General features: G+C 35.5%; 1 pseudogene; it reads left to right on the forward strand.

Moving 5' to 3' along the window:
• The first annotated feature begins 9301 nt into the window (after positions 1-9301).
• On the forward strand, positions 9302-19385 carry LOC129463727 (methylcytosine dioxygenase TET1-like; annotated as a pseudogene).
• The last annotated feature ends 528 nt before the right edge of the window (positions 19386-19913 follow it).

The raw sequence follows: 19913 nt of genomic DNA on the forward strand, positions 1-19913 counted from the left end.
GCCATGTTGGCTAGGCTGGTCTCGAACTCCCGACCTCAGGTTAACCACCCACCTCAGGCTCCCAAAGTGCTGGAATTACAGGTGTGAGCCACAGTGCCCAGCCCCCTCAATGTTTCTAAGCAAAATAAATATAACATTATTCATAAAATCCGCATCTCTTTTGACAACCAGCACAAACCTATGCCTTTATTCTATCTCCAAAGCAATTTTTATCTTGAGTATATTGTTCTTGTCTATATTTTTCTTCTTTTCCACACTACGTGTGCAATTATGTATAATATATTATTATTTGTGTTTTAAAATTACATAAATGGCTTCATTGTCTTCATATCATTCTGCAATATTATTTTTTCACTTGACATGATTTAAAATCTATCTATGCATCCACGGTTTAAGTGTTTTATTTTAACTGCAGCATGGCACCCTTTTTCTTTAAGGACATCATCATGAGAAAATAAACATAATATTATCATTCATATCTATCTATCTATCTATCTATCTATCTATCTATCTATCTATCATCTGTCTGTCTATGCAGTGAAAAACTGTATCCATTTGGAAATGTTCAAAACATCCCTTTAGAGCGTGGCTATTCTAAAGATTTATTACAGATACAGATTATGCATGAATTTTCTATATTTATAAGGTGTCTAAAATGCTCTTATGGAGTCTATATTCTATTTTGCCGACCCTGTAAAGCCAGTTTTCAAAATTTTGCAAAGCTGGGTTACTTAAATCTTTTATTTCCTATCTTGCTGATTTTAATCACTTTTCTTCATCAGAGGTGGAAATAGGTAAATAAGTTGACATATCTAATAATCTAGGAACTGAACATCTGACAAAATTCTATATATTATAGAAAAAGTCTGCCTATTTAAATTACAGTTCTTAGCTTGATTCTAGATCTGAAATTTATATTCAAATTCTGTAGATCTACCGTTCACCTTGTGATCTGGCAATTTTATAATGTCATGGTTCTTTCCTGAGAAAACAGAAATAATAAAGTGTAGTGAATTTACAACGTGGTGGGCACCTGTAGTCCCAGCTACTTGGGAGGCTGAGGCCGGAGAAACACTAGAAAGACATAAAAAAGTATAGACATGTTATGCACACATATCTCATTAGAAAGCAAGAAAGATGCAAGGGGCAAGTTTCAGAAGACACAGTGTTTGAATGATATCTTGGATTTAGAATTGAATTTCTAAATATCAACATACAGATTAAAGAAGCTGACTACTTAATATATAGTCGTCTTTTTTTTTTCTTGAGTTTCTCTAAAATACACTAATTGTTGGCTTTTGACATGTAAAATAGTTTCCTAAAATGACCATTCTTACTTAAAATAAAACTTTAATCATTTGTAAAAATTGGGCCAGACGCTATGGCTCATGCCTGTAATCCCAGCACTTTGAGAAGCTACAGTAAGCAGATCACCTGAGGCCAGGAGTTCGAGACCAGCCTGGCCAACATGGTGAAACCCCATCTCTACTAAAAATAACAAAAATTAGCTGTGTGTGGTGGCATGGGCCTGTAATCCCAGAAACTGGGGAGGCTGATGCAGGAGAACTGCTTGAACTAGGGAGGCGGATGTTGCAGTGAGCTGAGATTGTGCCACTGTACTCCAGCCTGGCAAAGTGAGACTCCATTTCAAAAATAATAATAAAATAAAATAAAAAATGGCACAAATTTATAATTTTTATACGAGTAAAGTAATTCTAAAAAGAAACTACAGATTTAACACAGACATCTCCTAACTAAAAAGAGGCCATCATAGTGAACAGTAATTTGCAGTGTCTTGTTTTTTTCTACCAAACAGAGGCGAGAAAGTAGCCGTATGAACAACAACCTGACAATCATTGACTTCAAAATATGGAATAAACACAGGACCAGAAAGTAGGCCCCTGAAAGTTATGTAGGAGACCCAAGGCAAAGTTTGACAATTCCTGTCTTCTCATATAGCTCACCAGTCTAACAATATTCCAACAGCTAGTTTTCAGTGCCAACTTTCACTTTTAACCAATTTATTATATTGGCTAACTCAGTAATTAATTATAAAGAACATCTACCTGAATTAAAAAAAAAAACTCAACCTGAGAATCTCTGATTTTAAATTGCAGTGTACAGTAGTTTATTTCTATTAATTTGATAACTGAGGAATATAGATTTATTTTTATCTTTTTGGTTTTATATTTTCTTTACTTTTGTTCTTCTTTTCAGATTTTGATAGATTTATCTGGTGTTTTTATTTCTATTATTTCACAAACTTTTGGAAAAGTATCTATTCTAATTTTACTTTTTTAATGATTGTCATTTTATTATTAATATATGTATTATCTTTAGATTTTCTAACAACTTTAACTTCCTGCTGAATCACAATTCCTCAACTTCTGTTTTGAGCTTTAGTATTTTGTTAACATATTTTTAAATATTTTGTTATAATCTCATAATATTACCTAGATCATATAACTGTTGGAATAATTTCTGTGCCTATTCTTGATTTTTGCAGCTGTCTTTCTTTCCCAATCTTAGTCCATCTATTGTTTATATTGGTTTATGTACTTTAATAATAGTGGATCTATGAGCAGTAAAAGTTTTTTGCAATTTAAGACTAAAATGTTTTTATTTCAGTCTCACTTATGACGAAAAATATAACTTATCATAGAATTACTGGTTTGACTTTTTTGGCTTAGCATATTAAAGACATTACTTCCGTGTATTTTGCTCAGATAAGAAAACTAAGTTAATCTCATTGCCATTCTGTTGTGGCTGGTCTCACTCTTCACTCTAATGTCTTTCCTCTTTGCCCTCTCTTTTTCCTGGACTCAGTGTGTACAAGCTTAAAAATGCATCTTTCTCAGTATACATCCAGTTTTCAGATATGAGGATTTATATCTTTCTCTAAATCCAAATTGTTTTCTGACACTTCACCTGCTCAGTGAGTCACTGTTCACTGTTTTGTGATCTCCCTGATGCTGCTCTGCTTTGTAAGCTCCTGATCTCTTACATCTTGCAACTAGTTCATTCTTTTGATCTCTTTACCTTACACGATTCATTTTGGAACATTTCTTCGATTATATTGTCTACTTTGCAAGTTCTAACTTCAACTGTGGGCAGTTTTAAGAGTTCCTATAATTTTTTCGAATGACTAGTTTTATTTTTTAAAGTGGTCATGTTTTCTATATGTCTGTACTTATTTCATCTATATTACCTTCCTGTCCTGCTTAAACTATGGATATTTAAAAGATACTTTTACATAATTTTTTCAGGATGCACAACTAATCTAATTTAATCAAGCATAAATTTGTTCATTTGTTGAACCTGTTGCTAATCATATCAACCTTAACTCAAGCATGGCACTGGGCTTCTTCTTGCATCTGAAAATATTTTGTGAACTCATTTTGATTTCCCGAACAGACCAGCTCTATGGGTTGCATAAGCTCTCCGTTTCATATCTATGACTTCACTCTTTTGGGTCTCTCCAGCTGCACACAGATGTAATACTGCTTATAAGGTGAAAAACGCAGTTTCTTATCAGGCAAATGTTCTGTGTCTACCCCCATTTCTACTTCTTTCACTAATGAGTAAAATCTAAAATCTTTCCAGATGTAAGCTTGGAACAGGAACAGTGGGAGTAGCTACTTGGTCCTAATCCACAGTTTCCGAAACCAATACCCACCCAGCTTAATGTACAGATCCTGGTTTTATTTAAAGGATATGTTGAGCTCTCAATCCAAAGCAGGCATTAAAGCATTGGTTCTTACTTTCCATAGGTTCTTACCTTCTATTCAGCCCTCTGTAGACTCTCAACTTAAGGTTATTGATTTCCTCTTTATGAAGTCCATCGTGATTGCTTTTCCTTAGTATTATCATTATTAATGTCTGTAAATTCCTAACACATACCCTTTATGTTTATCTATATTTGGATCAGAGAAAGGATGTTTTCATTGCACCAAATATCATAATGGTAATTTTTCGTTTACCTTTAAGTGTTTTTTTGTCTGTAAAACTCAATTCTTATACAAAGGATCAAGTTACCATCCTACAACTCTTATTATCTCCAAATTTAGAACAGGATTCAAAATAGTAGAAGAGCATTGTAGATGAACTACTAGGTGTATTTCATGTAAATTGTGGTACTAAAGAAAATTCTGATAAATATATGAATAAGGAAGAAGAGAGGGGTGAGTAGTAGTAAGAAGAAAAAGAAAAAAGAGAAGAAAATGTTCCTTTTAAAAAATGCAAAAGGAGATCTTTTTTTCCCTCTAACAAAAACCTACATATTTTCCTCTAAGGTGAAAATGATGTCACTTTTATCCACATGTTAGCAGTACCAAGAGTCTGACACATCAAAACCTGTGTATTTCATTGCTTTGCTTATCATTAAATTGCTGGAGGAATTTGTGGCACTGTAGCTAAATACTCAAAAACTGTTCAAGGTTCCAGTCAATATATATACATATATATATATATATGTATATAAAACATAAGAGTCTCTTGCCTATATTTCTTCAAGTTATATATGGCTAGAAAACATGAGAAAATCTGGTGTTCTTTCTTCTAGAGATGATTAAGAATATTTATTTCCGTGTCAACACGTGTCAATTGGTGTAACTGTGTATATTGCTATTTAGAAAGATTTGGACCTTGCTTTCAGACTAAGTGAAGACAATTACTTATTAAGGAGCACATAGTTAATACCCCAGTTATAGGATACCAGTAAAAATATGTGCACACCTATCCCTCCTTATATTCCTAATGGCACAGTTTCAGGTTATAATAAGAAACTTTGATTGGAAAGAGCTCTTTGAATTAGCTATCCAAGATCATTTATCTTTCTATTCCTCCTAGTATTAAGGACAATGCCTTTCCCATTGTAAACACTGTAAATATTTGATATTTATCTTTCTTATAGCATTTACTCTCATTCCATCTCTCTATTCAACCCAATATTAATGAATAGCAATTTGGAATTGCAACAAACAAAAAAATCAGATCTAGTTGTCATCATCATGCCCATGGTAAAATGCTCACTACGTTGTCAGTTTAAATTAGTTCTTTTATCTCAAATCCCAATAGTACTACCTTTAAGCTCTTTTCATCCTGCATTTTTATCATTATCCAGTTCTGAGTAAACTTCATGAAATCTACTGGGACATTTGAGAAACTATTGTTCCAAAAAGTGGGTCAGTGCTCTTTTGTCTATAAGATGTTCTTATCATTTTTATACAGAGAGTTTAATTAATGGAATTGAATTATAAGTGCACATAAAATCTGTGTTGGTCATAAAAATAATAGTAAAGATTGTCTATGACATTTTTTTCTATACAAAACAATTCTGCTTAAGATAATTCTTTATTGTACTGTATTAAAAGTTTAGTTACTGACAACGCAAAATGAACCTAATTATAAAATTATCTCACAATTCCTTGTTCCTTATGCCAGCATTAGAGTAAAACTTGAGTTTAATGTGATTCAGAAAGTATCAGATGGCCTAAATATTATTCATTAACTTATTTTTTTTTTAGTAAATTTACTGTGCACACAAGCAAGAAGGGGAAAAATGTCAGGTTACTGTACTCTGTTCGGGAAATAATTTTTTGTCAAAATACAGATTATAAGCAAATGCAAATAGGAAAATATGCAAAAACTAATACATGATTATTAATAAATTAATAAATAATAAATGCAATGTATATTGACTACATAGTGCTATGATGTAAATGTCTGTACCCCACAAATTCATATGTTAAATTGTAACTCCACAGGTGATGGCATTGGGGGGTGGAGCCTTTGGCAGATGATTGGTTCACAAAAGCAGAGTCCTCACAAAGGGATTAGTGCCTTTATAAAAGAGAGCAAGTTAGTCCCTTTCACTATATAAGGGCACAGCTAGAAGGTAGCACTTATAAATCAGAGTGGGTTCTCACCAGACACTGAATTTGCCAGTACCTTGATCTTAGACTTTCCAACCTCCTGAACTGTGAGAAATAAATCTCTGTGTTTATAAGCCACCCAGTGCATAGTATTTTGATATAGCAGCCGAAAAGGACTAAGACACACATTTCTAATGTTCAGTATTTTTCAATGATAAGTCTCACTCCCTTATATGAAATGAAAGTCTCACTCACAAAATAATTCAGAAATCTCCTAGTGCTACCAAACTGTGTTGTTGTTGTTTTTCAGTTTAATCTGCATGGGTTAATTTTTCCATTCAGTGTAGGAACTTATTGACTCAGCCAGGAATCTAAAAATTGTGTTTGTTAGCAAAAAATGAAAGCAATTGGCAGACATTCATAATCCAGTTATTGTTTGACTTAAACACTCTAGCTGCCAACTGCAAGAGAAAGTGGAAAAAAAAGAACAGGAATGGGCTTAAAATTTATTTGTTGATTTGGTGGAAAAACACAAAATAGCCTCACTACATTCATTGCTTTTCATGTTTTCTTGCATTATACATTTTTTAGTCTTGAGGATTTTGAAATGATGGCTTGGTACAAAGTTACAATTCAAATCATGTAGCCATTTGCTGTTTTCATTTAAGAGAAACAAATTCCCTATGGATATAGAAAGGAAACAGAAGTTCTTGCAGCATCTCATTTATTTACCAGTGAAAGGAAGCAAGTGGGTGACTCTACCAGAAAATCCAGAGATACTTCCCAGCTAAGAAGGACGATCAAAGAATCTGAGAGTTAAAACATCTTCTAATAAACATTCTTTTGCTAGAAAACTCTGAAACAGAGGCAACAAGTATGCATTTCCAAGAAGTCTAAAAATTATGACTACACTTTGATTTTGGAATTGTACACAGAACAGAATACAGAAAGTCCAAACATCTCATACTGTCAATACTATTTCTTCCTATTCTTGAAGTGCAGTGACTGGACCTCCCATTGATTCTATGTGGTAACTGTAAAAAAAACCTTAAAAAGTGATTTTATTTTGTAATTTTTGGGGGGAAGAAAACTATAGGACAGTGATCCAATGTGAGTAAACCAACCTTTCTTTTGCAAAAGATCCAATTGATCCCAGTGTATTAAAAAAAAAAGAAAAAAAAAAACAACTTAAAAACTGTCCTAATGTCTCATTCTAATGTGGACTCATTATACAAAATCTGTTCCAAGAGCCAAATTTTTAATGGTTTTTTAGACCTTTAATGTAACCCCAGGATCAGGATCTGAAAATATCTATCTTTTTATTATCAGTGCATTCCCTAATGTGTTTTGTGTAGCACCAGATTAAGAATCAAAGTGCTTGTAAAAATGGGAACATCATCTCATACCAGTTGAATCGGAGCTGAGCTGTAAGTGTAAAATTTGGTTTTAAAATCAAAGGGGCAGGGCCCAGTGGCTCACATCTGTAATCCTCAGGCTTTGAGAGTCCGAGGTGGGAGGATCACTCGAGGTCAGGAGCTCAACACCAGGCTGGGCAGTATAGTGATAAAATAAAATAAAATTAGTCAGGAGTGGTGGTGTGCACTTGTAGTCCTAGCTACTCAGGAGGCTGACACAGGACGATCGCTTGAGCACGGGAATTTGAGATTGCAGTGAGGTAGGATTGCACTCTATACTACAACAACAGAACATGACACTGTCTCTAAAAATAAATCAATAAAATCAAAGGGACTACAGATTTGATTTTGAAAGTCCACCCAAGTGAATTTTATGCATACTAAAGTTCAAACACTAATTTTTATAAACTTAATGAGATATGTACTTTCTTTACATGTCTACTCATCAGATATCTATTGTCAACCAAATACTTTACAAAACTTAAAGATAAAATTTAAAATAACAATGGAATTGTTTAAGAATTTGTACTCGCTCTGAGGTCACATGGGCTCAGCTCTCATTTTCAAGTTCTCTCTGTAACTCCAGGCGAATTACTTTACCTCTTTAAGTATCAGTATAAGGTGGTTGTAAAAGTTTCATAGAGAACCTTTACAAAGCACTTGGCACTAGTCAAAGTCAAGTCAGACAATAAAAAGACTAATAACATTTATTGAATACTTAATATATGCCAGGCTCTCTCCTAAGTGTTTTATACATCTTAACTCATTTAAACCTTACAGCAAAACGGTAATATGAGTGAATTTGTACCTACATATTACAGATGAGCAAACAAGGGCAATATGAGATAATTTCTTTATTCAAAATTACAGTTTGTAAGTGGAAAGGCCTAAAATTAAAGTTTCAGCACAAGCAATTTACTTAAGAAATGCAGGTAATCTTAGTAGTAGAGTAAGAAAGTGACAGAGAAAAGCAAATTCAGTTAGTAAAGCATTCACTATAAGACATCTAACTCTGTGGGCCACTGAAGTTTAATATCATGGGGAAAATCTGAGAATTGTGAATGCCACACCTAGGAATTATCACACCTGGGAGACAAGGACGTTGAATTAATTTCAGAGCAATGACCAAGTCAATAGTTGAGGTAATCTTTTGTGAATTTTAATTCCTGGGCCAATCACATGTGGGGAGTATTACCTTTCATACATGAAGAAGAGTGGGCAAAAAGAGCCATCAGGTATACACATGCAGACCCTGACAGCTGGATGCAAACCGAAGCAGACAGCTAGCTCCCAGGGATGTGAGTTGGGCATAAAGTGCCTCTGTTGCAGAGGCCCAGCTGGAATTGTCTTTAACTCCAAAGCATAAACTCATATCTACTACAGTTGATTGCTTTTCTAGATTTATCCCTGCACAAACAGAGCTCTAACAGTTTCAAGATATTTCTTAACTGTTTTGCTATTGTCAGACATTTTTTTGTAGTTAATAGGGTAAAGTTGCTTATTAATTTATTTATTTTAGGTCCTAAATTTATTTATTTTTAGGTCCTAAATGAATCAAAATGCCTAATAAATGGGTTCTCATCTCAAAGAGAAGACCTTTTTATAAAAAACATAAGACAAGTTTTCAGATTGGCATGAAGACATAATTGAGCTGTTAAAGAATTTTATATAGAATTAGGAAACTTCACATTCTTTCTATCGTTTTATGCTCTTTAGTTGTAGTTTTAAATCAGAATTTAATGCATTCAACCTACATATATATTGAATGCATTCTATGCCATAATATGTTCTAGACACTAGGTTTAAATGAAAAGCTATATGATAAGACTCATATTGCATAGTGAGAAATAGAAATAAGAACATTCACAAACAAAAGATAATTTCATAGAAGGTTAAGTGATACGACAAATATAAATAAAGACTAAGTAAAAGGATAATCGTTGTATACGAATGGCTACTTTAGCTTTGCTGATTAAGAAAAGCCTCCAGAGCAATTAACTGAAGAGAAGAACAATGATAGGCAAGCCTTGCAAAACTCGAGGGAAATCTGGAGCTCAAGAGGATGATCAAGATAGAATTATAGAGCAATGGAAATCTAAATTTAAGTTAGGAAAGAAAGGAATTTTTTAAAAACTTCAATTTATTGAGAAACTATTATGTGTCTGAAAGCTGACATTTCATTTGTTAATGTCTTAGCAATTTTGCATATTATGTTATATGTGCTTTCTAAATTGGAAAAATGAGTGATAAATTAAAATCGGATTAAGATCACACACAAACGCTGGTGGTAAAATCCGAGTCCAGATCTAACTTGAATTTCCTTTACTTTTTCAGCAGTCTTTAATGATGAATGAACAGAGGATTCATTTGAGGATACGCTAGCTTAACACTGGAAGATTCGGAATTAATTGCTGTGGGTCTGTTTTAGGCATTTAGAATTACTGCAGGAAGTATTATCTCCCAGTAATTCTAATTTGCAGCTGGGCAGTGGCCCATTGTCCTGCATCTTATTTTGAACAAAATAAAAGAGAATGGAGATTTGTATTCTGGTAGGCATGTTGTGTATGTCATCTCATTTAATTCTCAAGTTAATTATGCAAAATATTACTAAAGTCACTTTAAAAAGAACATACAAGGTCACGCTTAGGAAATTTAAGCATACAGCATACTTATAAAAGTCATATTTACAAAACTATTGATATTAATCTAATATAGTGAATACATTAGTGCCTGTGCACTAATATAACTTTATAGGAACAACAGCATGCCAGATTTGCCTTTTGCTCTAGATAGAAAGAAATGTGGTTTGCCAACTTCCAATCTAGGTGAATGAAAGTGGATTTCATGCCCCACTAAAAGTTTGGAAGGGGGAGATTAACTCATCAATACCTTGAATTTAGGTTGAAACATTTAAAAGTACAGTATAAGAGAAAAGAAGGAAATAGTATGACTCTCACAGATCTGAAAACCAGCTAAAAATTATTTCAGTTCTGAATAATCTTGCTAAATTGTCAGTGATATTGCTAAAGCCCAAAACCCCAGTCTTCTAGATGACATAATTATAAATATTCTTGGTAGGAAGGTTTAAATATACAAAGTTTTAAATTACATATGTATCATGTATACATATGTATGTGGTGTCTGACAAGAAATGAAAAATAACCAGGTACATTGAAGACAAATTTTCATAATCAAAAACAGGATAGTGAATTTATAGAACAGAGTTGCTGGAAGCAGACTGTTAAGTACACGTAATATGTTCAAGAAAGAAAAGTCAGGTTTGATAATTTTAGGAGATAACCAGAAAATTTAAAGACAAAAAGAAAATTTCATAAATGAAAACTAGTAAAATTCAATGGCTTTGTTTAACAGCAGATTAGATCTAGCTGTATAAAGAAAAAATGAAATGGAGTATAGATCAGGAGAAAATATTGCCCAAAGTTCAAAAGGATCAAGAACATGGAAAAGAATGTTAGAAACATAGAGACTAATGTGAGAAAATGTGATTAGAATCCCAAAAGAAGAACACAGAGAGAGAATGGAGTACAATATATAAAGATGTATTGGACAAAATAAGGACTAAGGATTTAAAAAAATTGAAAAAATACACAAAGTTAGAATTTCAGAATCTTGGCAAACTTTCAGCAAAACTACAAAGTAAAAAGCAAACTTAGGCACATCATAGGCAAAATGGCAAACCAAATACAAAAGGACATCTTAAAAGTAGTCAAAGATGGTGGGGGTGGGATGGGAATGGCATATTACTCTCAAAAGGTAACATATGAGACAGGCAGCTGATAAGTCCAAACAAACACTGAATTCCAGAAGACAAATGAATAGTATTTTCAAAGTGCTGAAATTAAAAAAAAAAAAAAAAAAAAAAAAAAACTGCCAGCTTTAAAGTCTACATACAGGAAAATAACCTTTCAAAAAAGTGATGTAAAGTTATTTTTTAGCAAACAAAAATTACCAAGAATTTATTATCCCAGAGCTACACCTAACCATCCTGCCAAATATAAAATAAATTTCTGAATAGTGTTTTTCAGGAAAAAGGCAAAGAATCTCATTATGAAAATTCACAAATGCAGAAATAATATAAATAGCACTTACCTAAGACATTAGGATACACTTTTTTCCCAAATATTCATGGAACATTTACAGCAATTGACCAAATGTTGAACTTTAAAATAGGTCTCACCAAATTTCCAAAAAGTTAACTGGTACATTTTTTTTATGTGAAATTAAATTTGAGTCAAATATAAGAAGATAATTAGAAATTATCCAAATGTCTGGAAATTAAGAAATGTACTTCTAATTGAAATAACAATGAAAATACTGAATATTTAAATTTGCATTATACAGCTAAACTGTGCTTAGAAGGAAAGCATAACTTTCTCTTCTTTTAGCTTGTAAGTTCAAGGGTACATGTGCAGGTTTGTTCTATAGGTAAACTCGTGTCATGGAGGTTTGTTGTAAAGATTATGTTATCATCTGATTATTAAGCCTAGTACTTATAAGTTATTTTTCCTGATCCTCTCCCTCCTTCTACTCTCCACTTTCAGGTAGGTCCCAGTGTCTGTTGTTCCCCTCTATGTGACTATGCGTTCTCATCATTTAGCTCCCACTTGTAAGTGAGAACATGCAGTATTTGGTTTCCTGTTCCTGCATCAGTTTGCCAAGGTTAATGGCTTCTACCTCCATCCAAATTCCTGCAAAGGACATGATCTCATTCTTTTTTATGGCTGCATAATATTCCATGGTGTAAATGCACCACATTTTCTGTATTTAATCTGTCATTGATGGGCATTTGTGTTGATTCCATGTCTTTGCTATTGTGAACAGTGCTGCAGCAAACATACACACGTGTGCGTCTTTTTGATAGGATGATTTATATTCTTTTGGGTATATACCCAGAAATGGGATTGCTGGGTTGAATGGTAGATCTGACTTTAGCTCCTTGAGGAATCACCACACTGCTTTCCACAATGGTTGAACTAATTTACATTCCTATCAACAGCACAAAAGTGTTCCTTTTTCTCCACAATCTCACTAGCATCTGTTATTTTTTGACTCTTTAATAATAGACATTCTGACTGGTGTGAGATAGTATCTCACTGTGGTTTAGATTGAAAACACAACTTTCAAGACAAATTTAGAAAATAAAAAAGGCATCAAATTAATCATCTACATATTCATTATAGAAATTTAGAATTTAGAAAAAGTCAATATTGTACAAAATATAGAATACTACTTTTTTAAAAGTGGAAAACATGTGAAATAGAAAATAAATAGCAAAATTTAGCAAAGCCAATAGTTGATTGTATGAAGAAATTAACACAGTGTATGAACCCTGGACAATGTCAAGCACATAAGGAAGAGAGAAGGCACTAAAATGCAGTATCAATACGAAAAGAGCATCCTTGCAACACTCATAGACAAAAATGTGGCATCAGTAAAAAGATCATAAGGATATTAGTTTTAAAATCATCCTAGTAAGTTAGAAAGTCTACGTGTTTTATGTCTATAATTACCAAAAGTGAACTAGGAAGAAACAGAGAATTGAAAACATTTACAATCATTACATAGACAAATCATATTTAAAATTTCCAGCAAAGAAAACTTCAGGCTCATATCCAAACTCACTGATAAATTCTACCAAATATTAAAGGAAGAAATAGGATCTATCTTAGCAAAAATCTTTGAAATAATAGTAAAGTGGAAACATTTCACAACATAGTTTGCAAGGCCAGCGTAATATCTGGCCAAGACATTATACAAAATAAAAATCAAAGATCAATGTTTCTCATGAACATAGGTACAAAAATTTAATCAAAATATTACCACAACAAATTTAGTGTTATATAAAAAGGAATGTGTTTCACAAATAATTTTCACTTATCCCTCAATTACAAGGTTATTTTAGCATTTTAAAATCTATCAACATATTAAACAATATAAAAACAACAAAAAAGTGATCCAGCTTCCGGGAAAGGCAGAGGGTGGCAGTGGGAGCAGAGTCAGGATGGGCATGTTGGGGATCATTTTCTATGAAAACTTTTGAACGAGGAGATTTCATGAGTTTTGGAGTTGCTGAACACTTGGAGGTGCTGGGAGGGTAGTGTGCCCAGACAGGGCATGGGAACTCTGTGACACCTTCCTCCACAACCATGCCCTTAGCATGTCCTCTTTGGGTGATCATCCGTGTCCCTCATAATGCACGGGTAAGCACCAAAACCTTGTGTGAATGAGATCAAGAACACTGCATCCAGATTATCCTCAAAAGTGAGACTTTCTAAAGGACAAGGGACTGTTTCCTGTGCCTCTTATTTTTTTTTCTACTCTGTAGCTATGTCTGGGTCCTGCCACACAAGGCTTCCAGATTAGTCAGGAAGAAAGATGCAAACGAAAAGAGAAACAGCAAACTACGGAAGACATCCAAGACAGCCAACAAAAATGTGGCATCAGGCAAGGCTTTAAGCCCTGGAAAATTAAAGCAATTAATTCAAGAAAGAGACGCTAAGGAAAAAAACAGAACCTAAACCATCCATGCCAGTCAGAAGCTTTCTGACAAGAGCTGGAACAGCACACATGAATTTGGATAGGACCGAGGTTTCTTTTCAGAACCCAGGGTTCTTAACCTGCAATGGGCTCACAGTGGCTGTAAGAAGAATCTTTCTCAGCAGGCAACTCTCCCAACCCCCACTGGTCATAGCCAATGTCAAGAAAGTTCCACCTTCTAAGGGTTTAGAAAAGCTACATGATGGTAATTATGATACTCACTGACTTGGGAGTAAAGAGTTCAAAAAATGATTCAGTCCCAATGCAAGACACCCACATTCTTCTTGATATAGAGTCTCTATCTGGTGTACAAAATCCCTCTTTAATTAAAAGTAAGAGCCAAGACACAACTCAGTCCTGGTACGAAAGGGTTAGATTCCAAAATCAATATCCCTACCCTCAGTGGCCCTGCAGCTGAGATCCTTTCTTTGGAAAGGACATGCTGTGGTAAAGGACTATTCTCTGAAGAAATATTGAATGATACTTGTGGTTCCCCAAGACCATTTGCTAAGGGCACTGTGTGTGCTCCTTTGCCACTAAGAACAAGTGCCAAAGTTATCTCTTAAGGAAACCCCAGAATTCAATTAGAAGAGTTGAGTTAATGAGTAGAATCCCTTAAGTTATCCGATTCTTACATGGATCCCATTAAAAGTGAATATGATTGCTATCCCACCTCCAGTTTTAATAAGCTTATACCTGAATTGAACCTTAGAAACTGGTTGGCTCTTGGTAGGTCTACATCTTCTACACATCTAATAAAATTCCTTTTGGCAGGCTAAGAACAAGCAACCCTTGGTGCTAAACCAGATCATCAAGAGGCCCTCAAAGCTTCTACAAATCAACAGGAAGTTGCTAATACCACCTCTGTCCTAGGACAGATCTTCAGTGCTATCCCACATCAGTGGCAACTTCATGGTAAGGCCCTGGGTAAGACCCCAGGTCCGACAAAGGTTCCTGGTGCTATTCCAGTCCAAGAAGAGCTCTTTAGTGCTATCTTAGACCAACAAGAAACCCTTGGTATGAGTGGGGGCATTGCCCCATACTTGCCTCTCTTCCTTCCTGTTCCTCCAAATCTAAGTGCTACCTATAATGCTCCTCCCAAATGGCCTGAGCCCTATGGCACTGTCTCATATGGGTTTGCGGACCAGAGTGCTATATAGATTTTGCCTTTGGACTCAGGACACACTCCTCAATCATCATCAACCCCAGAGAAAAAATTATTACCTCCAGCAATGGCTATAAGCAATGTAGAAAATGAAAAGCAAGTCATATAAGCTTTCTGCCAGATAACACTCGGGGTTTCCTAATAGACCCTGAGAGAAGACTCTTCCATGCTTCACTGGGTATTGCCCAACTCTCCCAGGCAGGTCCCAGCGAATCAGAAAGAGGGAGCTCCCAGGTCAGCGTAACCAGCACAGTTCATGTTGTCAACACCACAGTGGTGACTATGCCAGTTCGACTGGTCAGTATCTCCTCTTCTCCTTCTTAAATCACTTTATTACATACTTTGAAAAAAAAAAAAAAAAAAGGAAATGAAAGCAATATGAGGTCTGTGAACCCTACCAGCAGAAGTCCAACTTTGGTGAATGCACTAGTTGCAAGAAAAGAACAGCCATTAGATCTTAAGAAGAGGAAATGTTAGGAGCTGAAAAAGACATCATCTGTCATTGTGCCTGTGGAGGTTATAAAGGAAATCAAGAGGCCCAAGAGGGAAAAGAAACCCAAAGTTTTAAAGGCAGATTTTGACAACAAATCAGTAAATGTCCCCAAGTCAGAATCCATGGACTACAGTAGATGGGGAAGAACAAGGATTGGAATTGAATGCACATCCCCTTGAAATTATAACTAAAATTGAAGAAAGCATGACAGCCATTGAGGTGAAGAAGATGTAAAACAAGAAATTACATTTAACTGATCATGTCAAAGGAGATTTCAGTGCTAATATCCCAGAAGCTGAAAAATCGAAAAACTCTGAAGTTGACAAGAGACAAACCTCCAAAATTGTTTGCACAAACTGTAAGAAACGGCACTAAACATGTACACTATTTATCAATGGAAACAAATGTGTCATTTAAAAAATTTAATATTGAAGAATTTGGCAAGACATTTGAAAACAATCTTATAAATTCCTAAAAGACACCTGCAAACCATAATGATGCCATGAGCTCCGTTGCCACTCATGCAAGTTGTTATCATCTCAAAGGGAGAAGTAATGTTTTAGTCTTCCAGCAGTCTGGCTTTAACTGCAATTCCATTCCACATTCTTCACACTCCAACATAAACTGTCATGGTAGTACACACAATGAAGTTGATAAACCACAAACTCCTGAGGTTATACCAAGTAAAGAACCAAAAGATGGATCTCAACCAAGTCTCTTATCCTTAATGAAAGGTAAGAGATTAACACTGGAGCAAGTGGCAGCCATAGAGGTCTTGACTCAGCTCTCAGAAGCCCCATCAGAGAATTCCTCCCCATCAAACTCAGAGAATGACGAAGAATCAGAGCAGAGAACAGCTAGTTATCTATTTCTAAGCCAGAATTAAATTAATCCAAGAGTGATACCAATAAAACTATTACTCAAGGTAGAATTACTCTTGACAGTTGTTGCAAGAATTTCCATCAGTTGCCCCTATGAAATAACAAGTTGGGATATTGTAACCAGTTATTGGACAGTAGCAAAAAAAATTGGTATAGATGACCTATCAGGTCAAGATGCAGCTCATACTCAAATTGAAGAAGATGTTGCAACACAGTTGACATAACTTGCTTCAATAATTAATTTCAATTATATAAAACCAGAGGACACGAACGTTGAAAGTACACTGACAAGCCTTGTTGCATGTAATGTACAGCAAAAATACAATCAGGAGAAGGGTGTAATACAATAGAAACCACCTTCAAGGGTCCAAAATAATCATAGTTTATCATTAACAAAACAAAAGAACATGACCCAGAAAAAGACAAAATCCACCTCATCAGGAGATTGATGGAAAAAGAAGCCCATGCTTGCTGTTAAAGAGCAACTCACATACCAGAGACAGACAACATTACCTTATATCTCTCATGAGACATCCTTACTGAAGTCAGCACCAACTCTTAGGAGTGTAAATATTGCATGTTCAGGTGGAATTACAATAGTTTCTACCAAAAGTGAAGAGGAAGTATGTTCATCCAGTGTTGAAACATCAGAGTTTTCCACAGCAGAGCATGCACAGAGATATTTTGGTGAATATGCCATGAATTTCTTTACTATCCCTACAAAAAACCTGATGTATATAACTAAAGATTCTGAACTGCCCACCTGCAACTGTCTTGATCGAGTTACACAAAAAATCAAAGGCTCATATTACATACACCTGAGGCAGGACCAGGTGTTGCTGCTGTCAGGGAAATCATGGTGAATATGTATGGTAAAAAAGGAAACACAATAAGGATAGAAACAGTAGTGCACACTGGTAATGAAGGGAAAAGCTCTAATAGGTGTCCAATCATTAAGTGGGTTTTAACAAGAAGCAGTGATACAGAAAAAGCTCTCTGGTCTAGCAGCGTACAGGCCACTACTGTCCAACTGCTGTGATAGTGATGCTCATCATGGTGTGGGATGGCAATACTTCCCAGTGGCTGACTGGCTGTACACAGAGCTCACCGAGAATCTAAGGTCATAAAATATGCATCCCACCAACCGAAGATGCACCCTCCATTAAAATCGTACCTGTACATGTTAAGGAATTGATCCAGAGACGTGTGGCGCTTCATTCTCCTTTGGTTGTTCATGGAGTATGTACTTTAATGACTGTAAGTTTGGTAGAGGCCCAAGCTGCAGAAGATTTAGAATTGATTCAAGCTCTCTCTTACATACCTACTATGAAAGAATTACCAAAGGACGTAATCCAGAAAGACAATATATAAAACTGGAACAAATTTGTGTGGAACATGAGGCCATGGAAAAAAACCTTGAAGATAACTTACAGAGTTTGGCTACACAATTAGTTCCAATTTATAAGCAACATGCTCCATTAGCTTACCAAAATCAGGTGGAACATGAAAATGTTGCATGAGAATGTTAGCTTGGCAGCAAGGATAGTTTTTCCTTCTCTGGCATCATTGCTTGCCTGGACTTCTCTGCCCAACCCCACAGAGACATTCACAATATGAATAATGGAAGCACTGTGGTTTGTACTTTAATTCAAGAAGATAACTGCTCTTTGAGTGTTATTCCTCAAGATAAGCAGCTCCATGTGCTAATTCTTTATACACTTTCAGACACAGATGAGTTTGGCTTAAGGGAGGGAATGGAAGCCAAGATCAAATCTGGGACTACTGAGGTCCTGGCACCTTGACGCAAAGAAAAAAAAAAAAAAAGAACATGTTTCACTCAGCCTGTTCCCAAGTTCTGAGAAGAAGAAGGCTGTGGTGATGATGGAGGTTCTTGCATGTAAGATAAGGGCAGTGGAGAAAAAACCCATTCCCCAAATCAAGTGGAAGAATAACTTAGCAACAATAAACCTCAGTAAGACTTCATTGCTGCCAGTCTTCACAATTAAAACAGAGACAGTGCAACCTAATGTAAAGGAACCCTATTTTATCTTAAAAGATTTGTGAGGCCAGAACACTAAAACCTATTCTCTGACGCCATCCATTCGTCATCCAGTGTAAGAGGCCATTGCATCTCCAGGCTTCTCCTGGTCCCCGAAGACTGCTTCAGCCACCCAGCTCTGTTGAAGAAGGATACAACAGTCCCCCACAGGTTTTCAGAAAGAAGTAGCATTCCCCACTGCTCACTGCACGATGCCTCCTGGAAGACTCAGTGGTGCCAATGCAGCTGCTGCAGAATGCTCTAGAATTGCACAGCCTGGCGAAGTGGCTTCTCCCCCCACTCTGTCTCCCCCTGTGACAGAGCCCTTCGTTTCTTCTCAGCCTCCCACTAGTCTAACTGAACCACTAACTTCTCATCAGCCAAGCCAGCAGCACCCCTTCCTCAACTCTTCTCAAGACCTCGCCTCTTTGATGGAAGATGATGAGCAGCATTCTGAAGCAGATGAGCCTCTATCAGATGAGTTGCTATCTGATGATCCCCATCATCTGCTGAAAAGAAATTGTCCCACCTGGGTGAATATTGGTCAGACAGTGAGCACATCTTTTTGGCTGCATAAATTGGTTGGGTGGTCATGGCACGGCTCAGTTTTGATTCAGTGTGCCCTGTGAGAGTTTCACACTATGACTCCTGTGAGCATCTAAAGCCTAGTCAATCAATTCACCTCTCCCTTGTCTTTTACCAGCACAAAAACCTGAATAAGCCCCAACATGGTCCTGAACTAAACAAGATTAAGTTTCAGGCTAAAGAAGCTAAGAATAAGAAAATGAAGGCCTCAGACAAAAAGACCAAGAAGCTGATGACGGTCCTGAACTGTCCTCTAAGGAAATTATTTTAAGCAAGTTCCTTCTCATAAAGCATTAACATTAACCCATGACAATGTTGTCACCATGTTTCCTTATGCTCTCGCATATATTGCAGTGCCCTATAACCATTGGGTCTGAAGGCATTTCCCCCCCTCTTAATGCCCTTGCTAGTGCACTGTACTTTTTCAAGGTGCTATTAAAAGAAAATAATGTGCTGTTTACTCTATTTTCTTCTAACTTATTTTAAGTCTGAGGTAAAAAAAAAATAAGGTGAGTATTCTTAACTGAGATTATATTTTGACAATTGGTAGAAGCTGCACATTTTAAGTAAAAATAAAAGTTTTATTGTTTTAAATACAAAAAAAGAAAAATTATGCTCAATTCAATAGATCTAGAAAAGGTAGTTGAAAAATTCAATTTGCTTATGATTTTAAAATATAATTAGTATTCTTAGTAGACTAGCACTAATATTGAACCTCCTTAATCTAGACAGACACATTTGTAAAACTATACCTACATGATACTCAATCATGACACATTAACTGTACTATTAAGCTAATACAAGATTTTAAATGTCTACATTGTCATTTCTCTTCCCTCAGAATATTTCAAAACCTAGCCAACTGTGAAAAAAAGAATTAGGTTTAGCCAAAAAAAAAAAAGGAA

The sequence above is a fragment of the Symphalangus syndactylus genome, chromosome 15 (assembly GCF_028878055.3).
Source record: "Symphalangus syndactylus isolate Jambi chromosome 15, NHGRI_mSymSyn1-v2.1_pri, whole genome shotgun sequence".
Lineage (NCBI taxonomy): Eukaryota > Metazoa > Chordata > Mammalia > Primates > Hylobatidae > Symphalangus > Symphalangus syndactylus.